Source organism: Dermacentor variabilis, chromosome 11 (assembly GCF_050947875.1).
Source record: "Dermacentor variabilis isolate Ectoservices chromosome 11, ASM5094787v1, whole genome shotgun sequence".
NCBI lineage: Eukaryota > Metazoa > Arthropoda > Arachnida > Ixodida > Ixodidae > Dermacentor > Dermacentor variabilis.
In genome coordinates this window covers 36,914,568-36,942,165 of record NC_134578.1, presented here as the reverse complement: position 1 = coordinate 36,942,165, position 27,598 = coordinate 36,914,568, and the positions used below count along the sequence as shown (strand labels likewise).

At 45.5% G+C, this 27,598-nt stretch overlaps 1 long non-coding RNA gene across 1 annotated transcript; it reads left to right on the top strand.

Annotated features, from left to right (window-relative positions):
• LOC142563106 (uncharacterized) lies at window positions 1–26,995 on the top strand. Its single transcript, XR_012824301.1, has 3 exons — window positions 1–424; window positions 25,295–25,415; window positions 25,509–26,995. It is a non-coding gene; the product is annotated as an uncharacterized LOC142563106 (long non-coding RNA).
• Window positions 26,996–27,598: the final 603 nt, after the last annotated feature.

The window sequence follows — 27,598 nt, the reverse complement described above, 5'->3', positions numbered from 1 at the left end:
CACTGCCGGGTACAGTCATCCGCGCTGTCTTTACCACAAGCACGTTGTCCACCGTCACGTTAGTCTTCGCGTCAACTTGGCACGAACTTTCACGACGATCGGCGCCTCTGGCACGACCCTGCCAGACGTCTAAAGAAACAGCCGGAAATCTCTGGGTTATGCGAAACATCCAAATCAACGCCTCTTAACATGGGGAAGTTTCCAGCCGGGTTTTCGATGACATATTTGTCGCCGTCCTCGACGTGTGACTCGAGCGTCTGGGACTAGGGGTCATTTAAGCTACAGGCGTCTTCCCCAAGCTCATTCATCCTGATAGTGATAATGCGTGTGGATGACACACGTGACATTTCCGGAGAGGTGACTGCCGCAACGATCGTTTGGCACAGAGAAACCGCACATCCATCCAGGAAATCCAATATTGAAAGTAAGTTATTATTTTTGAATTTACGCGTCAAAATCACGTTCTAATTGGCATGCTGTAGGGGGCCGGGACTCTGGATTAATTTCGATCCACCTTGTGCGGTGAACCTAAACTTAAGTGCACTGGCGTTGTTGCATTGCTCCCGTCGAAATGTGGACACCGTGGCCGGGATTGAATCCGTGCCCTCGAGCTTAGCAGCGCAGCGCCATAGGCAATAATACCAGACTCAAGTCTGTCAGGTGTACGCTTTTGCACTGGCACGTTAAGTGACACCGTAGGAGAAATGTAACGCAAAAGGACAGAAAGTTGGGCGAGTTGGTACGGTAACATGATCTTGGATTGTAGTGCGAAGGGGCACGGACAGAGACTATAGAAGCAGACAGGACGAACGCTCGTCCTGTCTGCTTCTAGTCTCTGTCCGTGTCACTTCGCGCTACTATCCAAGATCATGTTACCGTACGAGACCTTCCAACATGGAGCATTCGTTCCCCGAAGCTAGCTCTCTTCGGAACGTCGTCCCCGCACGCAACACTAAATCTCGGAGGGGTGCCGTGTAGACAAAAGCCCCGAAGGAGTGCCGCGAGGATGCCCTACTGCGGCTTGCTTCGAAACGTCATCATCTGAGCCCCAAGTGCGCAGACCTGACTTTCGACGTCGTTGACAGAGCTCAATAAAGCTCACCTCTCGCCTGGTCGTTATTCAAATACTAAGCGCTGCTATTGTGTGTGTTGTTTTTTTTTTTTTTTTGCGGTGGGGGTGGGAAGCTTGTATTAATCGAAAAGCGCCGACACACTGGCCGCGGTGCGTTTAGCCACGATATTGCCAGTGCTAAATCGAGTCAGCAACTTCCCCGGCTCCATTTAAAAACATTCGTCCAACGTGAGAATTCACGGAAGGCCCTGCTGCTGTAGTGCTGCATGTCAACCTAGACGCAATTCGTGGACGATGCACTAAGCTCCCATGATGTACAATCCCAATGACGTCATGCTGCTAGCAGTGCGTCGTGAATGTGAAAGAAAAGTCCGTTGTCTTGTGGTACCCTTGCTGCGCCCGTTTTCAGTGCGTCGCTCAGCAACAGACGCAGGCGATGCGCATATGGGCAATGCCTCCAGCATTCCCTGGGGTAAAGGCGCATTTAGCGTTGTCTACGAGGACGATACGTACAAAGGCTGCGACTATGACGTCGTTTACTAAATAGAGAACCATCAAGTGCATCTTGGCTAAATTCTGCACAGGCCCTATCTCATCAATGTGGTTAGCTGAGCTAGTTGGTTATTCATGGCGACTACAAACAGCGCGGAAAAAAATCATGGGTGCCAAAAGCAATCAGGCGGGACACTCAGCACTGATTTCGATGCGAAACATGCCAACGGCATCTCCGTCAGCTTCAGCATTGTCAAATGATCAAATCCACATACGCATCTGACCATGTCTACATGCCATCGCAAAGGTGGGTTCAACTCTGTCTTTGTAGCCCGCCCAAAGGAGTATGCGGGGGGTGCCCTCTCGTCAACTGTACAAAGTTGACTTCGCGAATCTGTATGGTTTACCACAGAAGCACTTTCCTGCTATCATGCGCATTCAAACTTCTTCCTGTAGTGAGACTACACAGCGCATATTCGCGGTAAGTTGACACTGAGGGAATGTCCAGTCAACGTCAGAAATGACCACATACTGCGGAATTTGCAGTTCGGCGAAGTTATTGATACTGTAACTACTGTAGCATGTTCGTACGAAGTGCTTGGCCTCTTTCGTTGGGAATAAATCGTACATGGGCGTCGTTTGTAGTGATGCCAAAAGAAATGTAATTTTCATACTGCGGGAACGGCCGCACCATCTGTGGCTAAGACGGAGAAGCTGCTGTGCAATCTGTCGTGTACGAGGCAGGCGTTTAGCCTATAGTTCGGACAGTGACAGCACCAGTGTTACTTTCGCTGAGGAGCGAAATTATTTTTTTCGTTCCTGCATCTCCACAAACGACCCCCGTACTATTTCGATTAATGCTGGGCGTGTCAACGGAAAACGAAACACACAAATGGGGTGCAGAACAGGATGCACCGCGAAACGCCAGCCCTGCACGACAGCTGCGCGTTAACGGGACAACGGTTGAACTTGAAGAGCCACTTAAACCTGGCCCTCGTTACAGCCACACTCAATTGTCTATTAAAAGAACTACCTACAGACCATTATGACCACCTCTGCACTGCTTCATGCATAGCAGGCCACGCTGTAGAAGCTATTCGAGTAGTGCTATCGTTAGATCTTATCACGACACCACGTGTTCGTTGTGAAGTGGTTTAAATCTGCGACGCCCTATATGTGACAACTTCTGCGTCAGTTACCGTCACGACGCATTTATCCCGTCACCTACGAAACCTATGATATCTTACGGAATATTGAAACGCAAGTGACGTCGATGGCAGTAGCAGCGCTGGTAGCGCCACCTTGTTAGTCTTTCTTCAACCACCACGCCTTGGAAACGCTTTCGTGTAGCGCCATGAATATCGAAGATGGGATCGAAATAAAAATAATATAGCTATCCAAAGCAGGGGCTAATATCGTTGCTACCCATACTTTGCCAGAGCAGACAAGTATAACGTAATAGTTGCGGTTATGGGTGTGTGTGTGTTCATTTGGCGTCGGCGGCACAGAACGGTGCCTCTGGGACTGCTGCAGACGTCCCTTGTTTCCGGTGTTCCAGTATTCCGAAATTTATGATGCTCTGCAGCATAGGCTAAGACATTGTTTCGTCACGCCCTTAACGCATTCCTTTCACACAGTTGCTTATCACGCAGCACGCGTTGTATTGTCAATTTTATTGATTTCTGTCACGTTTTTATGCGTATAGTAGTCGCCCTATAGCTACCCGTGTGTTGCCATGCTTATGTACGAATCGGAGTTTACAGATCACCATGAACCGCGCTCTGCCCATCTGTCAGCCGCTCGTACGCGAACCTTAAGCAGACGACGTCGCGTCCCTCCCCTTCCTTCTGCTTAGTCCGCCGAAGACTCTAAGGGACGCTTCGCGGTTGCGTAATGATACGACTTCTAATTAGTTTTCGGGAGCAGGGACCGCATCAGACGCTAGAACAGCTCTTCTCTTTTTTCCCCTCCGCTTCGCAGTTCCTCTCGGCGTATAGCGGGTCTTTCGCAGTCTACTCTTTATCTTTCTTTTCTTTTCATTTGCTCCTTTCACAGTTTTCTAGCTTTCTTTTTTTCGGACTCCCTTCCTCAATCGCTTCTCCAATCACTTCTATCTTGTTCTTACTGCCCGAATCGCAATTTCGGTGCGGCCGATAAGTTTTCTTTTGAGCCTTGCCGCCCCACGTCGATTTCATGGCAGAGGTAGCGAGGGATTCGGATGAGAGCGCATCCGTCGCTGTAGCGAGAGAGATTCCTTCGCTCCTTTTGAAGTTAGCATTCATACGCCGTTTTCACTGATGCTTTTACTTTTACTCCGAATCCCTCTGTAGTGACGAGGCGGGTGCTTCGTTCTTGGCTTGCGTCTCCTCTCCTTTCACGTTTTATTTGTTTGAGTTTCTTATCCTCCCTCTAAACGTGTAGATTTCCCTGGCTTCTTGTTCTCCTTTCCTCGCCCGCCCGCTCGCTTGCTAATTTCATTCGCCCAGTTTTCATTAAGTGCAGGCCGTTATTAGTGAGCCGCGACGTACGGCGTTTTATATCGAGACTTAAGTTTCCGCACTCCGCCCGTCGTCTGCTTCTTTTCTTTTATTTTTTGTTCTCATCTGGAAAGGAAGCGACCACGGTTCTCGTCTGCTCTCTTCTGCGCTTAGAGTGCGAGCCGTTACGGCTTATTGTTTGAATCCTCTTTGTTTTATTGTCTTTTTTTTTCTTGTTCGTCATCTTGGGAACGTCGTAACCGATCTTGTTCCGTTGTTTGAAGTCAGCAGAGATGGCACACGTGGTTGGAGAAAGAGAAGTCAAACGCATATTTCGGGCCGGAATGATGTTATATCGAGAGCCGGCAGTTAAAAGGCAGACGAGAAACACAATTGCGGGCCGTCTGCTAATTTCGTGCAAGATGAAAGCAGACGCGCAAGTGTATTAGCTTCTTCCTCTTCTGATGTTTGTTTTCAAAATCTTTCCCAGTTCTCTTGGTTTCGGTACGCCCCGCTTGTCGTATTATATCTGAAACACGTGCACAGGTATCCATTTTTATGCGCCGAGCGTAATGTGCATCGCTTGAACGCTTCTTTTCCGCAGAAGAATAATTTTTGCCGGGAGAGATTAGTGCTCGGTCGAGCCATTATTGCATTCCGCGCTCGGTGCTTTTAACGACCGGTTTCTCTTCTTTACGCTTGTCTCGCAAATTTGGTCTCCAGCGATCGACGGAAACATTGGAAATGAAATTACATGAGTGTACTTGCAATGAAAGCCATATGTCATCTTCTGCTCGATGGACAGTCAAGTGGACGGAGAGTGGCATGTTAAACAAGAAGAAGTTAATTCTTTTAACATATATATAGTTAAAGCACCAACGCTGAACACTTCAGAAAGCTACGCTGTGGATTAGCGCTTTCCCAAGCATCTTTACACGTTAAACGAAAACGAACTGTTTCTTGAGAACAATATTTGTAGCCAAAGTATCCAAGGTTTCCCTTCCCCTACAGAAAGCTACGCTGTGATTACAAGCTTTTCGAAGAATGTTCACAACTAGCATAAGTGTTATGTTTAGAGGTGTCTTTTTGGCATAACCGGTTAACCGACACCGCCGCTCTTTTTTTTCGCCTAAGAGAAACCGCGGTCCCATGTTTCCGGTATTCAACAGAACGAGCGCGCCAGTTTTCCATAGAAATATTTCTAAAAACCTCTTTAGCATTAGATATTGTGCACAACTCCATACCTCGAACCTCGCTGCTGCTTTGGTATCTGGGGAGAATAGGTAAACAAAGGTTAGACTTAAAACCGATAAGAAAGCACGAACTTCTAGAAAGACAACAAGAGGAAATCGAATCCAGTGTGCCTCGTCTCGTCTTCGCAGAAATATCTTCTGCCACACCAAGTAATTTCAGAATACAAGGATTTTACCCACCGGTAAACGTCTCAAAATGTGAAACGCGTACTTTTACGGGAGCCCAGTGCAAGTGGACTATGGACTGCATCGTTTCTAACACTGATTGGGATTGAAAACTTCACTGTCCTCATTTGTCTCCTGATTCTGCATTTGTGAAATTAAACGGTTTCCCCCAACTGCTGTAATATTCCCTACCCAGCCTACTTTCGATTGACTGACGAATCTTTCCGTGCCCCTTCAGAACATTATGTACTGAAAATGCTGTGTCGAATGCGCTGTATAGCAACTCTCTTGGATCTTGTTGAGAAACAACAGCTGTTTGTGAAGTTATTTTTGTAAACTTTGTAGATGTTTGGCGAACCTTGTAAGATATTTGGATGTTTGCATTGTGTATTTCGTGAAAGACGTTACATGTAAACCCCAGCACTGTTGCTTGCTGCTGCCTTTGGGTTTTCTAGGGTTTGTGCGGCCCGTGAAGCTGCCGTAATGCACTTTGCTCACCCGCCCCTCTCTCCCCATCCTTACCGCCTCACGTACAAATTCAGCGTGTGCCAGTGCGGTGAAAATCAACTTCAAACATCATGGCTATAATCCCTTCTGCAGTACCGAGTATGCCACTCCTACCGTGAGAGCAGCTCGACAAGCCGGAGAAGTCTAAAAAAATGGAGGATGCTTAAGCTTCGCATTTAAGAGTGAAATGCGATAGCATTCAAAGAACTCTGACTGCTTGTCACGCTACCCGGGCAACCGCGGCTTTCTTGCGGATGCGCGGAGGCGAGCGCCACCTGGATGGTGTTGTTGCAAGGAATCGAGCGGGCCTTGCCGTTGCGTGAATGGTAGAAATGCGGGAGAGGGGGTTTGCGCTTGAGTTTCTGCGTAACAAAGTTGTGTTTTCTGGTGTATTCAAATTACAGTCCGACGCTATCAAGTCTGTAGGTTGTGTTTAGGTCCTACGTTAGGATTTTTCTGACGCCTTTCCCTTTGGGAAATTGAATTAGTTCAGTGACGTCTCTAAGCCACGCGTGGTTGTTGTTCGGTATTATTTTTCGCGAGACGACGTCCGACACTAGACGCCTACACCGGATATTTTTTTGCGACACGGGGCCCTTGACGCTATCGTGTTAAAATGAAATACAGATGGCGACACTGCTTTGAGGTTTCGGCACTAGCTCGCTCTTACGTCATGCGTTTCGATAGCATCTAATTGAGCCTATCTACAGGTTCCACTCGGTAAAGACGGATTACATTGTGTTCTAAGAGAGCCAAACAGTGAACGTGGCAAGTTTCGAAAAATTTCAGGGCGTCACAACGGCCCGAATACGAGAAAAATGATTATATCTTAGTGACGTCACAATGACGTGCCGGCGCTGACGTATCGGCGCGAAATTAAAAAAAAATGAAAGTTTGGCCTTCATTTTCCTCTGTGAGCAATCAAGTATTACCTCGAGACAAACGACAAAGAGTTTCGACAAAAAAACTTAGTCAGTCTAAAGGGAAGTGGCGTCTATACTTAGCGTCCCTTTAAGAATAGTACGGTCAAAAATTTCGATCACGCTATTCTTGGATTCACTCGGCGCCTTAAATAACAGACGTATGTGTCACGATGTCCGCATTCGCAAACCCCTGCGCTGATACCAGAGCACTCTGCCCAGATAGTTTGGGGGCTGGTGTTGCCGTCGTCATCCACAAGAAGCCACGTTCTCGATGTTAACGCTCTCTTCAAATAAAGAAAAATAAGAGGTACGTATACATGCGGTACCGATGAAGTGCAATAGTGTGACCACACGCCCTACGTTACACTTCGCGCGGGTTTAGTTTTCCCGTTACGGTAGCTTATGTTGACTAATATTGCGGTTGCATGTGGTGCACTTGACGAATAGTGCGCTGGCAGTAAGTACTCTCTTCGGCAGGAGCAACTTCTTGACTTAAATTGCCCTCCACCTGAAGCGTCCCTGCGTTTCAGGTTAGAACATGTTTACTCTCAATTCGTCCTATCACAGCGAAGACACGGCTGGGGAAAGCTCAAGTACTCCTTAAATCCTTAAAGCCGAGTTGTACTGGGGCCAACATTTTACTCCCGTAGATAGTCTCCGACTTTTCGCGTATACTCACATGTTCTTACCTTCTTTTGCCTCAACAGCGGATACTATATATAGAACGCAGGGATACAAATTGTCACATATAATGCGATAACACCATACACATCGAAACTGAGGCGTTGGCATTGTACGTGGCTTCTTAACGCGGGACGATGACGGATACTTTACTCCCGATACCGGTGTATGACTTGTGCACTCACAATGATTTTAATGCGATGGCATTCCCCCGATCAAAACTTTGCCTTGCGCTATGTACCTAGGTATGCCCTCTGTCTAGGACAACTCACAGGGTGGGAGAAAGGTAACAGGAATAGGGTAGGTGATAAAGTGGTGGGACGTAGGAAGACACGCGACAGAGAAAGCTCCATGGTATGACGCATAGCGAAAGCTCTGACGTATAGACACTTCGTTTATAAAAAACAATCAAGAGCAAGGAGTGTGCGTAGGTTGACCATAACTGACGTTGTAGACTCGTAGTCAGGATCACGTAGGCAGCAGCAGTAGATACGCAATGTTTCAACCTCTCTTGTGACTATAAGGTAGAAGTCATACAGGTTCCGTATATAATCATAATCTCGTTACATTACTACATTAGAGTCACTCAAATGAAGAATGGAGAACTGCGGGGTTTTTTTTCGCTAGTATTTGTGTTTTATTCGTTTTGCGTATGGTTAGTGCGAGAGCGGCACTGATACATAGAGTCGAAAAAAAAGAATCTCCATCGTTCAAACAGTTTTTCTTTATTTTGTACAATTTGCGACACCCTTCGTGATAAGCGCGGTTCGCCGTCAGATTTCCGAGCTCTTCGACGCTACGACACATCAGCTTGCATTAAGTGTCTCTCTCTCAACTCACGAAGTTTCTCCTGATCGAATGCGAAGCGGGCCGTGCATATATGAACAGCGGCTCAAACGACGTCATCGGAGGAAAGCAAAAAAAAAGAAAAAAATTGTGCTCCGAAACACCCTATACGGACCCCCGAAAAGTGAGCACTCCGTCCGAGCTGCTGGCAGAACTTCTGAAACTTAATTGCATCTGAGAGGAAGCAGTAATTATCGTTCGCAGCTATATTGCACCTCCGAGAGTAAAGAAGCAAGAGCTTCAAGATACCGCGGCCCCCTTCGTGTTCGGCCATATAAAACCAGACGGCGCGGTCCGTACTTTCTTTTATACCTCGCTAGAATCTCAATGTCCTCATTACTCTCATCTTTATATTTTTCTTCTCTATTTTTGTATTTCTCAGCGACGAGTGGAAGCGTATAGCCCTCGAAATGTAATCATACCACATTGCTTTAATTTGCAAGGCCCTTTGATCAGAAAATTAGAAAAAGAATAAACGAAAGCAAGAAACAAATACAAACAAGACTGAACTTTTAATAAACGAAGCGACGTGGAGAAAGAGTAGGGAGACGTTTTTCGTCCGGCTCGGACGATGCGTTTTAACTAAATATGACGTTGATACCACGGAGCACTCTGCACGCCTCTCGTACCCACTCGCCCGCACCCTCAACCCCCCCCCTCCCTTCTACCGCACTACTCCATCGCCCCTGCTAAATTTCACGCGACAGCGATCCTGAAAATGAGCTCTAAATTGGGAAAGAACTTTCAGATTAGCGCGCTCCCTCACCGCGCGTGGTGCCTTAATTTTGTTACGCGTTATGTAGCACCGGACCTCACTAAGAAGGCCCCCCCCCGCCCCCCTCCCCTTTCTCCATCCGTTTCCAGCCACAGGCTTTTTCTCAAGCCCTCTCATCAAGGCTGTCCCACCGCCCACGTTTTCAAACGCGCTCGCACGATCTCATGCTTTACGCGGCCGCAAAGTGTCCAGCGCCCCAACTTCTCGGACCACGTCTTTCTTTTTCGTTCGTTCGTATGTTCGCTTGTCTGTTTGTTTGTTTGATTAACCAGATGCATAACTTATTCGAAAATTGCATTAAACCTGAATAAATATAGGAATACGAGTTCACTACCAAGCACACATGCACAAGAAGAGTGTTTCTTCAGCTTTCTTCTCCGATCACAATCTGAAGTAAAATCAGACGCGCACTCGTGTCGAGGCAGAGTGAGAACGACGGCACAGAAATTTCTCATTTCAACACGTTACACGTCCTGTAAGTATAATCTTCTACTACACTTCTAAGAATGCGTAAAATTTCAAAGCATCATACATACATACATACATACATACATACATACATACATACATACATACATACATACATACATACATACATACATACATACATACATACATACATACATACATACATACATACATACATACATACATACATACATACATACATACATACATACATACATACATACATACATACATACATACATACATGCATGCATACATTTGCACGAGCTGTTAACTTTCATCCTCCCGCTAATGGTGGGAGACTCACTATCTTCATCTATTTCGGTTATGAAAGCTGCGTTCTCTTATTCCGCGGCAGTGCAAGAAATAAAAATGATTTAACTAACCGAAAACGCCGCCTAACTTATGTTTCCGGCGCAGTGTTATCCGTGGGTGGATTTGAGGCTCATTGGTTCCATGCTGAAAGTGAGCAGTCCACGTCTGCGTAAATGCAGTATTTAGACGGTGAAAACGGCAACGTAACCTAGTAATCGTGCCCTCCTATTGTCGTGATGGGCACAGCTGATTTTTCTGGGGAAACGTAGAGATTACCTAGAACCTGACCTAAATCTGCACAAATGTTTAAATATCGAATTGTCCCAGTGCTTGCAAACTTGGTCCTTTTCTGTCCTCTGCAGACGTTCGTGTAAGTTATATTAGTTTTTTTTCTGTTTTAAACTGCGTGGCATTATGCTACATGCCTCTTTTATGTTTAGCGTATTTCTTAGGCTGCTTTCATGTTCACCGCTGCTTTTCTGTGCTGCGCAAGCTTATCGTAAGCTGGATTACAATTCCTTCTTGCTTTTTTTTTGCTTTTATCTGTTCTTATCTGCTTGACATGCCAGTATCGCATATTATATGCCTTTGTGGAGTTGAGCATATTTATGTTGAAAATATGCTCAACTCAAATATGCAAAAGGCTGAAATAAACGATTGATTGATTGATTGATTGACTGATTGATTGATTGATTGATTGATTGATTGATTGATTGATTGATTGATTGATTGATTGATTGATTGATTGATTGATTGATTGATTGATTGATTGATTGATTGATTGATTGATTGATGTTCAAATTATTTCGAGAACGTTATTGCTGATTCGGTTAAATCTAGACGTAGTGAAAATTTGTGATACCTAATTGCTGTGTTGCAAGTCGATATTGGGAGAATATGAGTTACTGGTGCATTCATGTACGCTCTCGCTAACGAATCAGACATTTCGTTTAAGCGTAACCTTCAGTGATCCGTCAGTAAACCTCAGGGCTGTGTTTTTAGCACGCACAACATAAAGAAAAACTCACCCAGTTTCCACTTCTCCTCGACATATATATCGTCATTTTCGATCCTTCTCCCACTGTCCAATTTCATGGCAGCCTAGATAGATTGCAGCATTCGTTGCCACTGGGCGAGTTTAATCGAAAGCAAGAAAAAGTGCCGAACAAAAAGGCTGTTTTCACCATTGCGTATAGAGCAAGGCAGCGTTCTAATCAGAGTTGGCTACCGGCTTTCAGACTCCTTTTGCTCACATTTTTAACAAATTTGGGCGTCTTCCCAAAAAATATATATATAATTCGGGCAATGTCCTTCGAATCCCTATACAAAGACGGATTTTGGAGTATATATTGTTTGGATTAGATATTTCGATCGCTGAGAACTACTCTCGCAGAAACTGTGTCGGCTTGTATGCACTTATTTTTCATAGTGGGCTATCCACTTAGTCTTTCTAAACGTGGTCGCATTGTCCTAATGTTGATACACGTTGCAAATGTTATATTACTCGACCCTGCAGCTTTTGTGTTAATTCCCATATAGAGCGGGTCATGTTTCTCGGAAAGAGAGAGAGAGAGAAAAGTACAGGGACATTTCATCACATACCATTCCAGGCGTTTCTAGGCGAACACGAAGACTGAGTACTGATAGGAAGGCTAGAATGCTGGTGCATTTTACTTTTTTAACGTGGTTTAACATCCTAAAGCAACATTTCGGTTATGAGACTATGAGGTTACGGAATGGATTCCAAGGGAAGGGATACGTAGCAAGGGGCGGCAGAAAGTTAGGTGGGCGGATGAGATTAAGAAGTTTACAGGGACAACATGCCCACAATTAGCACATCACCGTGGTAGTGACGCGATGAGGCCTTTGCCCTGCAGTGGGCGTAACCAGGCTCATTATTATTATTATTATTATTATTATTATTATTATTATTATTATTATTATTATTATTATTATTATTATTATTATTATTATTATTATTATTATTATTATTATTATTGTGGTGGTGGTGGTGGTGGTGGTGGAGTGCACCGCACTAATCTTAGCCAACGTGGTATCTTACACGTTTTCTGAAATCTTGTCAAGCGCTAAGAAACCACTGCTAAAAAACGTAGCACATATTTAACGCAGTTCCCTGCTTTTTAAATAAACTTGTCTTACTTAAAAAGAAACTATAGAGGGCCACATTCAGTTAATCTGATCAGCGAACTAGAAGACGTCTGCAACGTCAGAAGCGATAGTCTTACTGTTGGCGGGGTTTCGACAAGCACGAAAAGGCAAAAATATGAAATGTGGATTTGAAGTTCCCGTGCTAGCTTCATATGACGTCACGCGATCGACTTCACCTGCTCGGGGAGCATAGTTAGCAGTTACCCGCCGTGGTTGCTCAGTGGCTATGGTGTTGGGCTGCTGAGCACGAGGTCGCGGGATCGAATCCCGGCCACGGCGGCCGCATTTAGATGGGGGCGAAATGCGAAAACACCCGTGTGCTTAGATTTAGGTGCACGTTAAAGAACCCCAGGTGGTCAAAATTTCCGGAGTCCTCCACTACGGCGTGCCTCATAATCAGAAAGTGGTTTTGGCACGTAAAACCCCAAATATTATTAGTTAGCAGTTGATCGTTAAGCAAGGATTGCATTACATTCTAAATGAATGAAAGACTGAACCTATAGCGAGTATTTATAAACTTCTGCGAATAAAACTGACGTAAACACGCGACTATAATTTCCAGTCTGTGACGTCATGCTAACGTCGTACAGGTGCTGCTATTAGATTCGTGAAGTTAAAAACAAAATAAAGAGACATTCCCTTTCATTTTTTACTGCGAATAACCGACCTCCTTCCGCAGGTTAATTGCGAAGCGAGTCTTATTAATATACATCACCGCGCTAAACTTAACTCTATAGTCTTGCTGTTTAGCGTCGGGTTAACCATCGTGACGGTACCCGGTGCACGTTGAAGTTAGCACGCATGTGCCACGAGATACACAGGTAAATATTTACATCGCGAAATGCATGAAACGAGGCATTAACCACTTAAACTGCGAAAGTCTCTATTCCTTTTAATTATATTGTTGCATGCGCAAGAGCTCGACATACGTACGCATCGCAGCGTCATTTGGATGCTGTTTAAGCCGTTTCGTGTTACTTCTACCGCGTCAATGGTGCGACGTTTGTGTGATGTTGAAAACGAAGCAAAGGCCTTGTCAAGTACCTTTCACGCGCTTTTACTTGCACTCTCAGCGACACCACCTATGTTTTAAAAAGGAGGTTGGAATAAACGTGCTCTATAAGGACAGTAGTCTGTAACGAGCCCTTTCAGAATAGCATTCTTGTGTTGCACTTCGTCAGTCAGTGACTGGTACGATCGACGTTGCGCCTAAGCTATCGTCGGTGTCGCTCAATGTTCGCAACGAGCGTTAAAAAAGAATAGTATTGATTTAAAAGATATATATATATATATATATAGTATTGTCGGTGCCTTCATTATTTGGAGATGATTTGTCGACGTTAATATCATTAACAGTATTTCTTATGATGAGTACATTATTGGGGATGATGCGTTTTATATCTCGTGGTAGTTGTTACGTTGGTGATTGGGATGATTATAATGATGGAAGTAAGGAGAAAGAGCCAGAGTTGTGGTATATGCAAGGGCAGAGTGTTTCTTAACGAGCTTGTGGAGGCACGTGGAATGTCAGAGCTCCTCTCTTGCACTCCCCCTTCTCCCTCCTCCACTGCTGACCACCGCTAAGGTGTCAGCAGACGGCGCTAGGCAGTTCCTGCGGAAAGGTCTAGAATTCGGAGGCGGTCTGTCCGGTCACTGCGTTCCAATCACAAGTGAAAGCGCCTGCTTCATCGGAGGACAAAACCAGCGCCCTATAGGCATGCTGAATCAAAGCGAAGCGAAGACACAGAAGCCTTCGCTTCAACACACAAGCTTGAGAAGCCAATGACCACCGAAAAAGCAGTGCAACGAAAAGAAGAAAGTCATCACGCCATAAAAGAGTCAGGACGACAGGGGAGAAGATCAGATAGGGAACTGGTTTTGTCGATATTGAATTCGCGATTGAAAGGAAGCAGTTAAGGTTAGGAAGGTGAGTTAACGAGTGCAATGGATAAACGATTATTATAATCAATTATAGGCGACTGTTTATGATTGTGCGTAATGAGTGCCAGGGGGATAGAAACACAGTCCAGGACAGTATACAATTATTCATCATGACAAAATTGCAAAATTTGCAATAGCAGAGCGTCGGCGGACGCGAGGTGGTTGCGTATTCACAGATTGCTGTTCGATGCCCAATTTCCTTCTTTCCTTCCCTCCTCTCTCTCCCTGTCATCTTCGTTTTCTCTTTTCCCATTCCCCCGGCGTACGGTAGCCAAGCGGCCGTTATTCCGGTTAACCTCCCTACCTTCTGATTTTCTCTTTCCTTCTTTCCTTCCTTCCTTCCTTCCTTCCTGCTGTTCGATGCCTTCTTCAAGCATTGGACGCCAAAATGGAATAATGGTCGCGATGGATATAAAGACCGTGATTCGCCACGCTGGCTTAGTTTAATAGTAATCATCGTTGTGCACTTAAATTCAACGTAGTAGAAAGGTCGCCATTAACACATGTTGCACAAAGGCTTGACTGCACTCATTTATCCCGCGAATGTTGAAAAATTGGAATAACTATTTAATTTCCATCACTGTGTTTAGCACAGCAAGCTTCTGCGCGGCACCCGTCTTGCACGTCGTGAGCAGGATTGGCGACCTTCCACCGCTTTTTAGTGGGCACTCACTCACTCACTCACTCACTCACTCACTCACTCACTCACTCACTCACTCACTCACTCACTCACTCACTCACTCACTCACTCACTCACTCACTCACTCACTCACTCACTCACTCGCGTTTCTGGTGGGGTGGATTATGTAACGCCAAAGTTTCGTGACCGGCGTTAGGAGCGCATGCAATTTTCAGAAAGGTATTGCGATGTTTAAGTGCAATACCAGCCAGGCGGTCGAAATTTCCGGAGTCCTCCACTACGGCGTGCCTCATAATCAGAAAGTGGTTTTGGCACGTAAAACCCCATAATTTAATTTTTTAAGTGCAATACCAGTGTATTTGTTGCGAGCAACAACTATTGTTCATTGTGAAGGTGTTACCACACACTTTGAACTAAAGAAACGCCAAATACCGTTATATGAAAAAGGTCGGTCCAGCGACCGAAACTGTTGAGTAAATAAACCAAAGATAACCGCAATGTTACGCTTTTCATTTTTCGAAACACTCTTGGTCGATTGAAAATGCAGAAACTATATATATACACTCACCTACCTGTCTGACAAATTTTCCCTTTCTAAATCAACATCTAACCCAACCCCACAGGCTTTGACAGATGCCTTAGTGAGCGGCTGAGAGTCGCCTTTGATTGCGCGCGCGCGCGCGTGTGTGTGTGTGTGTGTGTGTGTGTGTGTGTGTGTGTGTGCGTGCGTGCGTGTGTGTGTGTGCGTGTGTGTGTTCTTGTAGCGCCTAAATTTGAACGCACGGATACATTGCGCTCTGCCTTCATTTGCGTACCGCAGCGGAGGGGATTCGAGCCCAAAACTTGGTCCTAATGCAGCTGAACGCCGTAACCACCGAACCTCCACGGCAGTGCGTTTCACCGAAATTGTCGACTAAGGTGAAGTACATTTTAGAAAGAAACACTAAGCTGCAGCGTACGCTGAATGAGGAGGGAATGAAGTAGACGGTAATGAGGCGTTGAAGAAAGTTAATTTTAATATTGTAACTGTCAGATTCGGGGCCGTAGTAGGCGGCCGCGTCGACGGTCCCAGTTACTGCAGTCATTCGCCTTTTTGCACAAGGAGTGTGTGTTCATCGCCTGCACGGTCAAAGGCAAGCGTATAATATCGCAGTTTTCGTGTTTTCTTTTTTTCTTATGTGCAAGGCATTCAATGCGCTTTCTTCTGAGCTATAAGACGTCACAAGTTCGAAAAAAGTACGCTTTAAAGGTCGACCTGACATCTCCTACATTTCAATAGTACGGTTCTCTCCTAGTTTGCGTTCGCATGGTTACAAGATCGGTCCAGGACTAAAATTATCACGTCGCAGCTCGATCAGTAGGCAGTAATATGATTATTGTGTTTATAGACATGAAGAAAACAGACACAAATAAATAAATAAACAGAGACGAAAGAGGCATTGGCGGGGATTTCAATTGATTGTTTCCTGAATGCTTGTTTTCACCCTGTGTGCACAACTCCTGTCCAGGCTTTAAAAACTGACACAACTGCTTCGTGCACAGCTAACTAAATGAATAAGTTAATTATGCTGCTTCTTTTGCCTCGTTGTCAATAACTTATATATCTTCTTTCAGGTTTCGCATGGTTTGCTCGTGCAGGCGAAGTCTGTACGAAGTCAACAGAGGCGGCCAACCAGTTATTATTTTAGGGAGGACGCGCATCTGACTATGACCCATATCGCTTCACCCCTCACCGTTTGCTGCGTTTTTCTGCTTACACTGTTCTTGTTCTAGTTTAGAACTCATGATCAATTCGTTGGCGCTACGCTCTATCTATAGCTGTCACTTCTAAGTAAAGGTGAGCTCCTTAAGCAGCTACATTCTAAAAGTAATGGAGTAGTTCTTGGCACCTGCTGCGCACGGGAGTAACTGCTCCAATAGATAGAGAAATGATAATCAGATCACTGAAGAACAAAACAAGACAAAGGTTACGATACTGGTATTAAATGTCTCCTAATAATAAACTGTTTCAACGATTAGAAGGAGGGTTTGAATGTTGCCCAATTGGAAAATCGATTTCTGAATGAGCGTTTAAGGTATGAGGTATTATAATCGAATTACTTTGAAAGCCATAATTTGTGTCGCATCTAACTCGTAGTGTTTATCTATAAAATCGGATGTTGTGTTAACATTTTAATCTTTTTCCTATTGATCTTTTATCATTTCTGATAAGTTCATGTATAGATTTATATACATAGATGTCATCTGCGCTCTATCTATATCTTAAACCGAACCAGCCACCCAGTTATTTTAATTGAAAACAAAAAGTTGCTCGCGCAAATTCAACTTCCGGCACTCTCTCCGTTGTTAAAGTATAGGAGCCGATATCGGTATCGTGAATCTCTTGAAGAAATCAGAGCAGATCTAATGTGATCGTATTGAGAGCAGTAGCTGACTCTACAAACTAGTGACGTCAATTTTTCCCTATAGGACCCAGAAGTCGAACGCTTGGAATGATAATGTGAACAGCTGTGGTGATATTACATGGCTTGTTCCTTTAACCAAATGACTCTAAATCGATAAGAAAAACAAACAAATGCAGTAATGTGGGTCCCTCGTGATGAAAACATTCTTCGGAGAATTTCGCCTTCTTCGCCGAGGGTAATCGAGGATCACATGGTTTTCTATGCTGAGTTGACCTCTTGTCATTTTGCATTTTTCATTGCGCTTTCAAACGGTGTGCATTTCCCCAATCTGCGAAGCCACACTTCCTAACATGCTCTCCGAAACGTTGTACTTCTCCGCTTATGATTTCGTTTGCTCCTTCGTTTATCGCAACCTTTCTTTTTTTGGGGGGGAAAGGGGGCTCCCCCAACGGATATCATTTTTCCCATTAAGCTTGTGCTAAGTTCTAGCTCGTGCTAGAACAGCTGAAGGAGCGGTCTCAGTTCTCAAAATAAACTTTGGAGCTATGCCCGAGGGGCGATCAGATTGCGCAGCACTCATTTGAGTTCGTTTTCCCCCCGCGTCTGGGGACACTGTGGTAGCGAAACTGGGTACTAGTTGGGCGGCACACATTCGGGAGTTGTGTTGATCTGGCGAGCGAGAAGAAAAAAATGAATGACAAGAAAAATAAGCAGAATATTACATCATCTTTGCACCTTGTGTCTCGTGTCGCACATATTGTGTCTTTTTGTTCATGCTGAGCAAACATCACGTGCGCACATTGCCAAATTTCCACCATTCTGTGCGCGTGTCAATGCGTGCACAGACACGCACACTTCATAAGGCTTCACATACAAAGTTATGAATGAACGAGGAGAAAGGAAACAGATGGGCTCGAGTTTTGTTAATCAGGACCACATAAATCCAGCGGGCAATGAAGCCAAGATAAGCATAAGGGTAATTATCTGTGGCTGTAATTGAAATGTAGAAAATAACGAAGAAAAGGAGAAATTGAAGTGGACAAAAAGTTAACTTGTCGCCGGTAGAGACCGAACCCACAACCTTCGCATTAAGCTTCACTATATTCAACATTTCAATTTGTACCGCAACTAATTACCCCTATGCTTGCCTTGGCTTCATTGCCTGCTGGCTTTATATGGTCGTGAGACACAGTTATAGCGCACTGTTTAAAAATATGGTCTCCAATCCACGCTGCTAAGGTGCTTGGATGGCGAAGCTGTAAACGACAACTAGAACGATTACCCATTGCGACGTACTTGGAAATTATTCACGGGGCGACATTCACATGCACTTTACCTAATTGTTAGCCTAAGACGTTCCAGCGGCTTGCGACTTGGCTTGAGCCGATACATCGTGCCCCTACAAAGAGGGGACCAGGAGAGAATTTCGCTGCTCCTCGCCTGTACGCTGCGCTTCAGGAGTCCGCACTATTCGTGGTCTTCCCATAGCACTGTCGCAACAAAAATCAGTTGTTTGGCGGATTCTTCTTTTAAGCACGAAAGTGTACGTAGTTACGTCACTTCCTGTTTCGTATGCTACAGTCAAGCTGCCGTCGCCGCGGCAGCTTGCGCAAGAGTAACCTATACCGGGAATCTTAAGCGGAATCCTGCGTCTACGTGCTTCGCATTGCACGTAGACGCAGGAGTGCGTTATCATCAATTATGTGATTGGAATGCTTGATTTGAGCTTCTTCTGTAAGCTTCTTCTTCTGCTGTTCTGTATGTTCTATGCGTGATTCCAAAGAATTGATGCACTGTTCGTTTCACTTTGCTGAGTGTTCGTAGCCCTCTGGCTTGCGGGGGTTTGAGCCATTGCAGTCAGGGGTTTGAGCTATTGATGATGATAGTTTTCTGTCGACGTTACGCCGCGAAGAAATCCTGTGCTCCTAACCATTCATTGACAGCTTAACTGTGAAAATGATGGGCGTATCCAATGCTTCTGTGGGTTCCGCTGTCAAGCGAAGATTTCGGGGATGTTTGCGCAAATGGTAAAGCAAAGGTCATTGTTACGTTTCGCCTACGACCCGCGGTATAGCCGGCGCGGATGCAACGGACGCCGGAACTTCGTTCAAAGCGGCAGACATTTTTGGCCCGTTCGGCGCCGCCGCTACGCCTCCCCGCCAAGCGCGTCCAGGCATGTTCCAATGCCACGTGTCTTCGTGTGCGCGTGTGTGTGTGTGCATGTTGGTGCCCACGCTTGTCAAAGCGCGGCAGCCGGGGAGAGGAGCTCCCCCAACTGTGAAGCGAGGAGGTCTGACCGGCGCCGGCCCGGCGGATGCGTCACCTACTCGTCTCAACGTGCCCGAGCGGCGCATCACGTGCCCCTCTGACGAGGCGTTCCTTCTTGCCCTCAACTGCGAGAGTATAAAAGCAGCTACCCCGCACGCCAAGAGAGAGGCTCCGATTTCTTCAGTTGAGTTACGTGCTCTCCCGTCTCTCCACTTCGGTCGACCTGACCGCCCGCTCTTTTGCGATGCTAAAGTAAACCAGTTGTTCTGTTAGCAGTCGACTCATGCTTTGCCGGGACCTTCGGATGCTTCCAGCTGTGCCCCAGGCCGCCAGGCCAACGCTACCCTTGGGGCTTGCAACCCATCTGCAACAACGGGTGTCAGCGCTGAGATTCCAACATCATGCAAACATAACGCTAGTGACATAAATGCCTGCAGAAAATAAAATAAATGAAATGTTCTTTCCTACAAACAAAAGTGACAATAACGAAAGGGCAATGCAATGTTCAGCCAAACGCTAACGCAAGTGAAAGGCGCATCATTCTATTTAAGGGTGACCCAAAATGCACAATAAATAAATGTACGCACCCACTGCAGGAACGGCTTATGCTGTCAACTTACTGCCTTGTTCTACGTGACAAAACCACGACATGATAATGAGGCACGCCGTAGTGTGAGACTCGCGATTAACTTTAATTTCCTGGGGTTCTTCGGCGGACACAAACGTTCTCACATTTCACCTCCATCAAAGTGAGGACACCGCGGCCGGTAATCGAACCAGTAGCCACGTGCTTGATTGCGCAATGCCATAGCCACAAAACCACTGTGGCGGCCAGGGCTTGGTATCGCTTACGTCCATAGTGCTTAAAAGTCAGCTGCCACGATTGGGTGTACGTAGCGCAGGAAAGCGTGAGCTTAAAATTCAACTGCAGTGATTAAGTGCTGATGAATAAACTACAAACGTAGGCAGCGCAGGAAGCCTTTAGCTGGGTGTCCTTCGAAGTATAGCAGTATCAGAACTAAACATGCTTCTACAGATGACTACGGAATAATAAGTTTATATAGGCCGAATATGTATAGCTACCTAGTGTGAAGCAAAAATAAATATGCACAAATATGAAGCAAATACGGAAGCGTAGAAATAGAATTACGTTTTCGTCGGCCACGATCGAACAACTATTCCGAATGGCACTGCAGCTGTGCATCCACGCGTCTATTTTTGGAGTAGGCTTAAATTTTAGAAAGCTTTCGAATGTTAGAGTGGCACAACTACATTTGTAGGGAGACACGCCCCAGCTATTGACATTATACATACTTAAATACGGTGGCCAGCGGTTCTGGCGTCGACACTGTTCAAACCAAACATGTCGCCACGTGTCTCACTGTTGGCACGCTCTTGGGTATTTCGAAGGGCAGCAATCTTGCTAGAGGAAGGGCGAATACATTTTACAAAATCGAACGCATCAGCAATGGCAAAAAATACACCTACGTGGAGAGGAACCATCTGCGCAGTCTGTCACTTCAACATCACTTCCTCCACTAATTTGGCCCCGCCTTAAAGAAAAGAGACTGCCACATGATCTTCCCTGACAACTCGAGACAATGTATCATCGATTTCGTATGAACGCCCCATTCTGCCAGTGGCGACTTGGACTGGCCGCCAATCTGTACTGCGATAACTGCGGTGCCTTGGAAACAGTGAAACCCATTTTGTCGAGGAATGCCCATGGAGGTTACAGAAACGATAGAACTTGTAATTTCAGTAGAACGTGCTCTGCTTCTGAAGTACCGATAGACCTAGGAAGAATTCCATAGGTCGTAAGTCTTCTTAAATGCAACAGTCTAGCTTTAAATTTTCTTCTAATATTCCTGGTGACATTGGCTTAATTGATAAGCTCTAGACTGATTACGTCAACACCATCCCACCTGTCTCACTTGTAAATGCCATGATCATATATTTTCTAGCTTTTTTTTCTTTTCCCACCCTCCCCATCCTCCTGGTGCCTGTCTGTCTCTGATACCCTTCCCTATGCAGAGTAGAATGGAATCACCTACATGTACGGAGGCGGAATTCTCTGCCATTTCCATGAAGAAGAACTTTCTCTCTTTCTCTTTTTCTCTCTCTCTCTTAAAGCAGTGTAGGAGCGTTGAACCGAAGATGGGTTTTCAGACAATGGCAGTTACGTGGATTTGGAGTGCAGGCTATCTTATCATGCCTGAGGCACAATGCCACATAAATCATTCGCTCTTATCTTTCTCTTGGGCGCCTCTCAATTCTATTAAACTTAATGTGAGCATTTTTGCAAATAAATACCAGGAGCCGAATGCATAAAAAGCCTTTTTACTGTACAATTTTTTGGAAGAGCTGCAAGAGCAAATATTAGCCAGTCGCGACAACGGGCATATTATTAAATCGAACCCTCACTTGTTCGTCTTAAGGCTTGTACATCTTGGTGCTCAGAGTTCAACAGACGGTGAACAGCTGACACGCAAAAAAAGCCAGGCTACAGATGCTTCCTGAAGGCCAACTATAACAAAACTTGATCTCGTCTAAATTGGTAATAACATAGTAACATTATTGCAGCTACCTCGCCAAAGCTACAGAGAAAGCAATTATCCAACTTTCTCACTGAAAGCCATGAAGCAGCATCTATGCAGCGGCACGGATACCTGATGGTTAACGGGCGCAAGTCACTGAACATGGCCTCTGAGATGTACATCGCCCCGCGCGCACAGCACAATTTCGGAGGTCTTGGTGAGAAGCCGCGCTGGTTCTTGACGTCACTGAACATGGCCTCTGAGATGTACATCGCCCCGCGCGCACAGCACAATTTCGGAGGTCTTGGTGAGAAGCCGCGCTGGTTCTTGACGTCACTGAACATGGCCTCTGAGATGTACATCGCCCCGCGCGCACAGCACAATTTCGGAGGTCTTGGTGAGAAGCCGCGCTGGTTCTTGACGTCACTGAACATGGCCTCTGAGATGTACATCGCCCCGCGCGCACAGCACAATTTCGGAGGTCTTGGTGAGAAGCCGCGCTGGTTCTTGACGTCACTGAACATGGCCTCTGAGATGTACATCGCCCCGCGCGCACAGCACAATTTCGGAGGTCTTGGTGAGAAGCCGCGCTGGTTCTTGACGTCACTGAACATGGCCTCTGAGATGTACATCGCCCCGCGCGCACAGCACAATTTCGGAGGTCTTGGTGAGAAGCCGCGCTGGTTCTTGACGTCCTGTTCCGGGTTCTTCATCATATCCGCCTCTTTTGTTGTGTGTGTGTGTGTGTGTGTGTGTGTGTGTGTGTGTGTGTGTGTGTGTGTGTGTGTGTGTGTTTGTGTGTGTGTGTGTGTGTGTGCGCGTGCGCTACACGAAACGTCAATTTTGGCAGGGTTTTTAGAATGCATTCTACAGGCTCTTTGTATCCATGTTCTACTGTTGTGTTATATCTTGCATAAGATGTTGTGTGTGTTTTTGTAAAAAATGTGTAGCATGTGACGATTATTACACGTCGCTTGTGACCTGTCTTTTGTTTACAGTGATGTGCTCTAGTACTGTGATGTGTGAGTGCTATAGTTTGCATTTCCAAGGCTCACGAACGTGCGTTCAGTGTTGCATCAAGAACTCACCAGCTATGATACTGGTCCAACCATATATATATATATATATATATATATACTGGTTGGACCAGTATCATATCATATATATATATATATATATATATATATATATATATATATATATATATATATATATATATTACTTTCAGTAACAACACCATCAATATCGTCATAATCATCAACATCAATGATTATTCCTTTCCGTATTAATTTATAATATTATGTTATATCATGCATAGATATTTTGCGATATTTATTGTTAAAATGTTGCGGCATGGGGATTTTTGCTTGCCGCTTGTGATCCACATTTCGTTTACAGCAATGTGCTATTGTACTCTATGTTGTATAAGTGCTAATTTTTGCATTTCTAAGGTTGACTACGCATGCCAGCTGCAATGACCCAGGAACTAGCCAATTAATCTGTTGTTCCAACTACCTCCACAAGAGTTTCGATACTATAATCATCATCACCAGCAGCAGCAGCAGCACCTTCTATGTCTACTGCAAGGCAAAACCTTTTCGCATCGATTTCTAATGACCCCTATCTTGCACCGGCTTACACCATTTCATGACTGCATATTTTTTTAATCATTAACACTGTTGAATCATGTTTGTTTTAAGCTGGTATGAAAGCTGTTGTGTGTATGGGCTTCCAGGTACCCCTCAAGCCATCCTCGATAGCTTTTACCGTCTGAAGGAGCCCTCCCCTCCCCACCCCACCCCAAAAATTGCTAGGGTACCTGGAAGACCAACGACAACTCGTCGCCAGGGCCAAGAGGGCAGTCGAAGATAGAGGGTTCCTGGACTAAAGAACCTTCCCATCTTAGGGTGATACCGGGCCTCGCTCGGCTCACTGTTTTGAATAATAAACGTTTCTCTCTCTCTCTCTCTTAGGAAAGTGAAAGATGATGAAGGTGAAATTGAACTGATCTGAACTATTGCGAAAAGCATAAATACATTCGGCTCGGAATTATGTATTCGAAGCCTGCATTTTGTCGAATATTCTTGTTCCGTCCCATTGTAAGATTACACTCATAGAAAACCATCGAAAAGCTTACGGTCATAAAGCTAAATGCCGAGTTTCGCGGCAGAGGTGATGTTCAAGACTCGTGGCAAGACAGTAGCGAGTACGCAAAACGTCCGCGTATCGCCGATTGTGTCTCGCCTTTGAGCACCTTACAACACGATCCGCTCGCCCATTATCGTTCCTTGACACGGGTCCACCAGGCGACCGTGGCAGTGCCGGGCACTCGACGAAGAGGGCGAGTTCTTTTCCAAAGGGCGCGTGGCTGTCGACTCGACAGAAGCTGTACAGGCACGAACGTGAGTTGCAGAGATAAAAGAGCAAAGGGATATTGTTTGCCCCGAGCACTTGTGTATACGTTTCTACGCCCTCGAGCCAAACCTCGGCTGTTTACTCGTGGTTCTCGAGCGTTTCGACGTCCGATGGAAAGCGGCCCCGGGAAAACAACAAAAAAAAGAAGGAAAAAAGAAATGTTCCGACTCTCCTGTTTTGGTTGCTACTGTGGTGCAAATCTGCATTTTGCTCGCTCTGTTTGGGATTGCGCATATTCAGGCTGCAATTACGAAAACAAACCGTTGCTCATGCCGTCGTTGTAGTAGAAGTAGTAGTACCAGCCGCAGCAGCAGTAGCGGCAGAAGTTGTAGTAGTAGCAGTAGTAGTTTCTGTTGTGTTATGGTAGTAGTAGTAGTAGTAGTAGTAGTAGTAGTAGTAGTAGTAGTAGTAGTAGTAGTAGTAGTAGCAGTAGCAGCAGTAGCAGCAGCAGGAGGAGAGTAGTAGTAGTAGTCATGGGCGTATCGGGAGGGGGGGGTATCATACCAGGCGCGTGCCCACCACCGAAATTTTTGTGCAGCAGTTTACCGCCTGCCCAGTCAACTAAACTTTGCAGAACGTTGACCATTGCACCTAGTCCTCTCGGTCGCCTAAATCTCGCATAAGTTTACCTAGTCTACAAAAACCTAAAAAACACATTTATTCAAACAGCCGGCAAACATCCCCCTCCATCCTCACCTGATGCTTTAAAATACTCGCCGAGTCAAGCCAAAGGAAATGATCATCAGCTTACGATAACTTCGCAGAATGCATATAGTATTTTCACAAGCTATATTCCAGATGTGCACTGCGTCACGAAAATTGTGTGCAAAGCCGCCTAAGTGTCGTGCGCTTAGACCTGCATGTTAACTTCTTGTATTTTAATGTTTTCACCTAAGACCGTTTTCGTAAATCTAATGGAAGCATTCGCTTTGCTCGCACAATTAGAGCATCCGGGAAGCCCTCTGGTGACGCCTGATCAAGGGTTCGCAACGAACAGCTTCATTGTAAAAGTCGTGTTAAACCCAGCTCTGCCGTTCTTATCAACAACGCACAGCTCTCCACAGCGGTAAGCGAAATGGTCAAACGACAGCTTAATCTGCGACTGTGATCGTGACTTGTCCGAGCTAATGAACGCGCGCTCATTTCTTTCTTTCCACAGGAACGCAGCGTTGACACACATCAGCAACAGCAATCTCTCAGGAGCAACGACCGGACGACACGTCGACGCCTGCATTATTTCCGTCCGCAAAACTATACATAACCAAACGTTACCAATCGTCGTCGAAACAATGTCTGCAGATGGAGGTCACGTTTTGAGCCTTCCGTCGCCACGAGACGGATCGTCATTGCCGTGTATATCGCGGTGCGGTAGCTGCTCCGGCGTCGCCCCGACACAAGTGCGCCAGCCCACCGCCAGACGGCGCTGCGCGACGGCGTTCGGGACCAAAGCGCGTCGGCCGATTAAATCAATAAACACAGAGGCGCGTACGAGCGCTCCATCAAGAGCCAAGCGGAGCGCGGCGCCGGGCTAGGGGTAAATCTTCCCAAATGGGACGGCGGCCCAGGCAGGGAATGCCGCGTTCTCTCGTACTTAAGCATCCACCATAACTTGGCACCCTTGTGCCTCGACACCCCCCGTTCCCCAAACCGACTTACGCATAATCTCTCAAGGGTTTACTTATTTATATATGTATTTATTTATGATACACTCAAGATGAATATACACTAAGAAGGGCAGTAATTACACAACATAGCTATAAGAAAACTTACTATAAAACGGAAGAAGGTGTCGTGCTACAGGTAAAATAAAATTCTTCTAGAAAAGAACACAAACTTAACGATAAAGAAATGCGCAAATTTCATAACCACTCAATATTTGACTATGTCAAAACACAGTAGTATAAGTTTTAAAAAAGGGTGTTTTCTTACCGTACAATGAAGCTAATACTTGCGCATATGCGTTGACCGGCCCTACTGTGTGCGACCTGTACCGTATGTGTTCTCCTTTATTCTTTGAGATTTGTCATCTAGCTCTTTCTTTCTTCTTACCTCCCCTTCTTCGTATCTTCCATTTCTACGTTTCTGTCTCCTCCTTCCTGAATAGCAGGCAGACGTTATTCCCCTTCCGGTGGCAGTTGCCAGCCTGCTCCTCACTCTCCTTTTCCTGTCTCAGTGTATATATGTTTTCAAAACAAATAGTAATAATGATAATAGGCGTCGTCATTTTCAGTAGTGGTACAGTGATGAGAGGTGATACCACTCGTTGGACGCGCGTGGGAGTTATGAATTTTAAAACGAAATCTGTTTGCAACGCTAACGAGCGAAATATAACCAACTGTCTTAGATGCAGGTGGCTTTCGGGCCCAAAAGCCCAAAATCTCACTTAATAATTTCTGCTGGAACACGAGCGGCTTGGGCACGCAAGCGGGGCGCGAGCCTCTTTCGTCTAATCCAAATTGCAATCCAAGCCTAATCCAAAACAATCCAATAGGTTTGCAGAAGCGGCGCACCAAAGCGGCATAATTCGTAACCAAACGAAACAATAAAGTGCAGCTATGCTGCGCATGCGCATAGTCTGAGTTCGCATTGGGTTCTTTGGAATGGATGACGGTCAGCGTACGATAACTTTGGATACGCAGTAGGGAGTTCCAAAATATAGCATGCCCGAACTTCTTACCGTAATCGAAAGGTCAAACCCCGCTTGCCTTCTTTTGTACCTTCTTTGCGGTCTCTTGCACACATTTTGCGTTATTTCCTACGCCCAACCCCTCCCCATTCGGCCCTCTAAATCTTTCTAATTTCTAAAACTATCTAGTTTTGAGTTTAGCGAGAGGAGACATAAAATTAGAGGGGCATGTATATCGGCTAGGCGTATACTAAGCGAACGGTCGTCAAGAAAGGCAAATGAACTTTATCGCTACCATATGCCATATGTGTATTCGTTATAATGAAGCGCGATTGTTCGCTACGAGAACTAACCTGCTCTCATAAAGAGCCATTCAAAAAGTCTGCAGAGTGCTTAGAGGCTTCAACCAGACTGCTTTGCCTTGTTGCAGTATTATTTTGCCTACAGAAAGCCTATGCAGGCTGTCGTAGCCGTAAGTCAATAAAGAATTCATACTTATCTTATATATCTATATTTTTTTCGTATGTCTCCAAATGAGCTTTTTACCATAAGTTTGCAGACAAAGGGGCTCTTGCAAAAGTGATCCCATACAATATACTTTTTCTTCCTGCTGACCTGTTCTT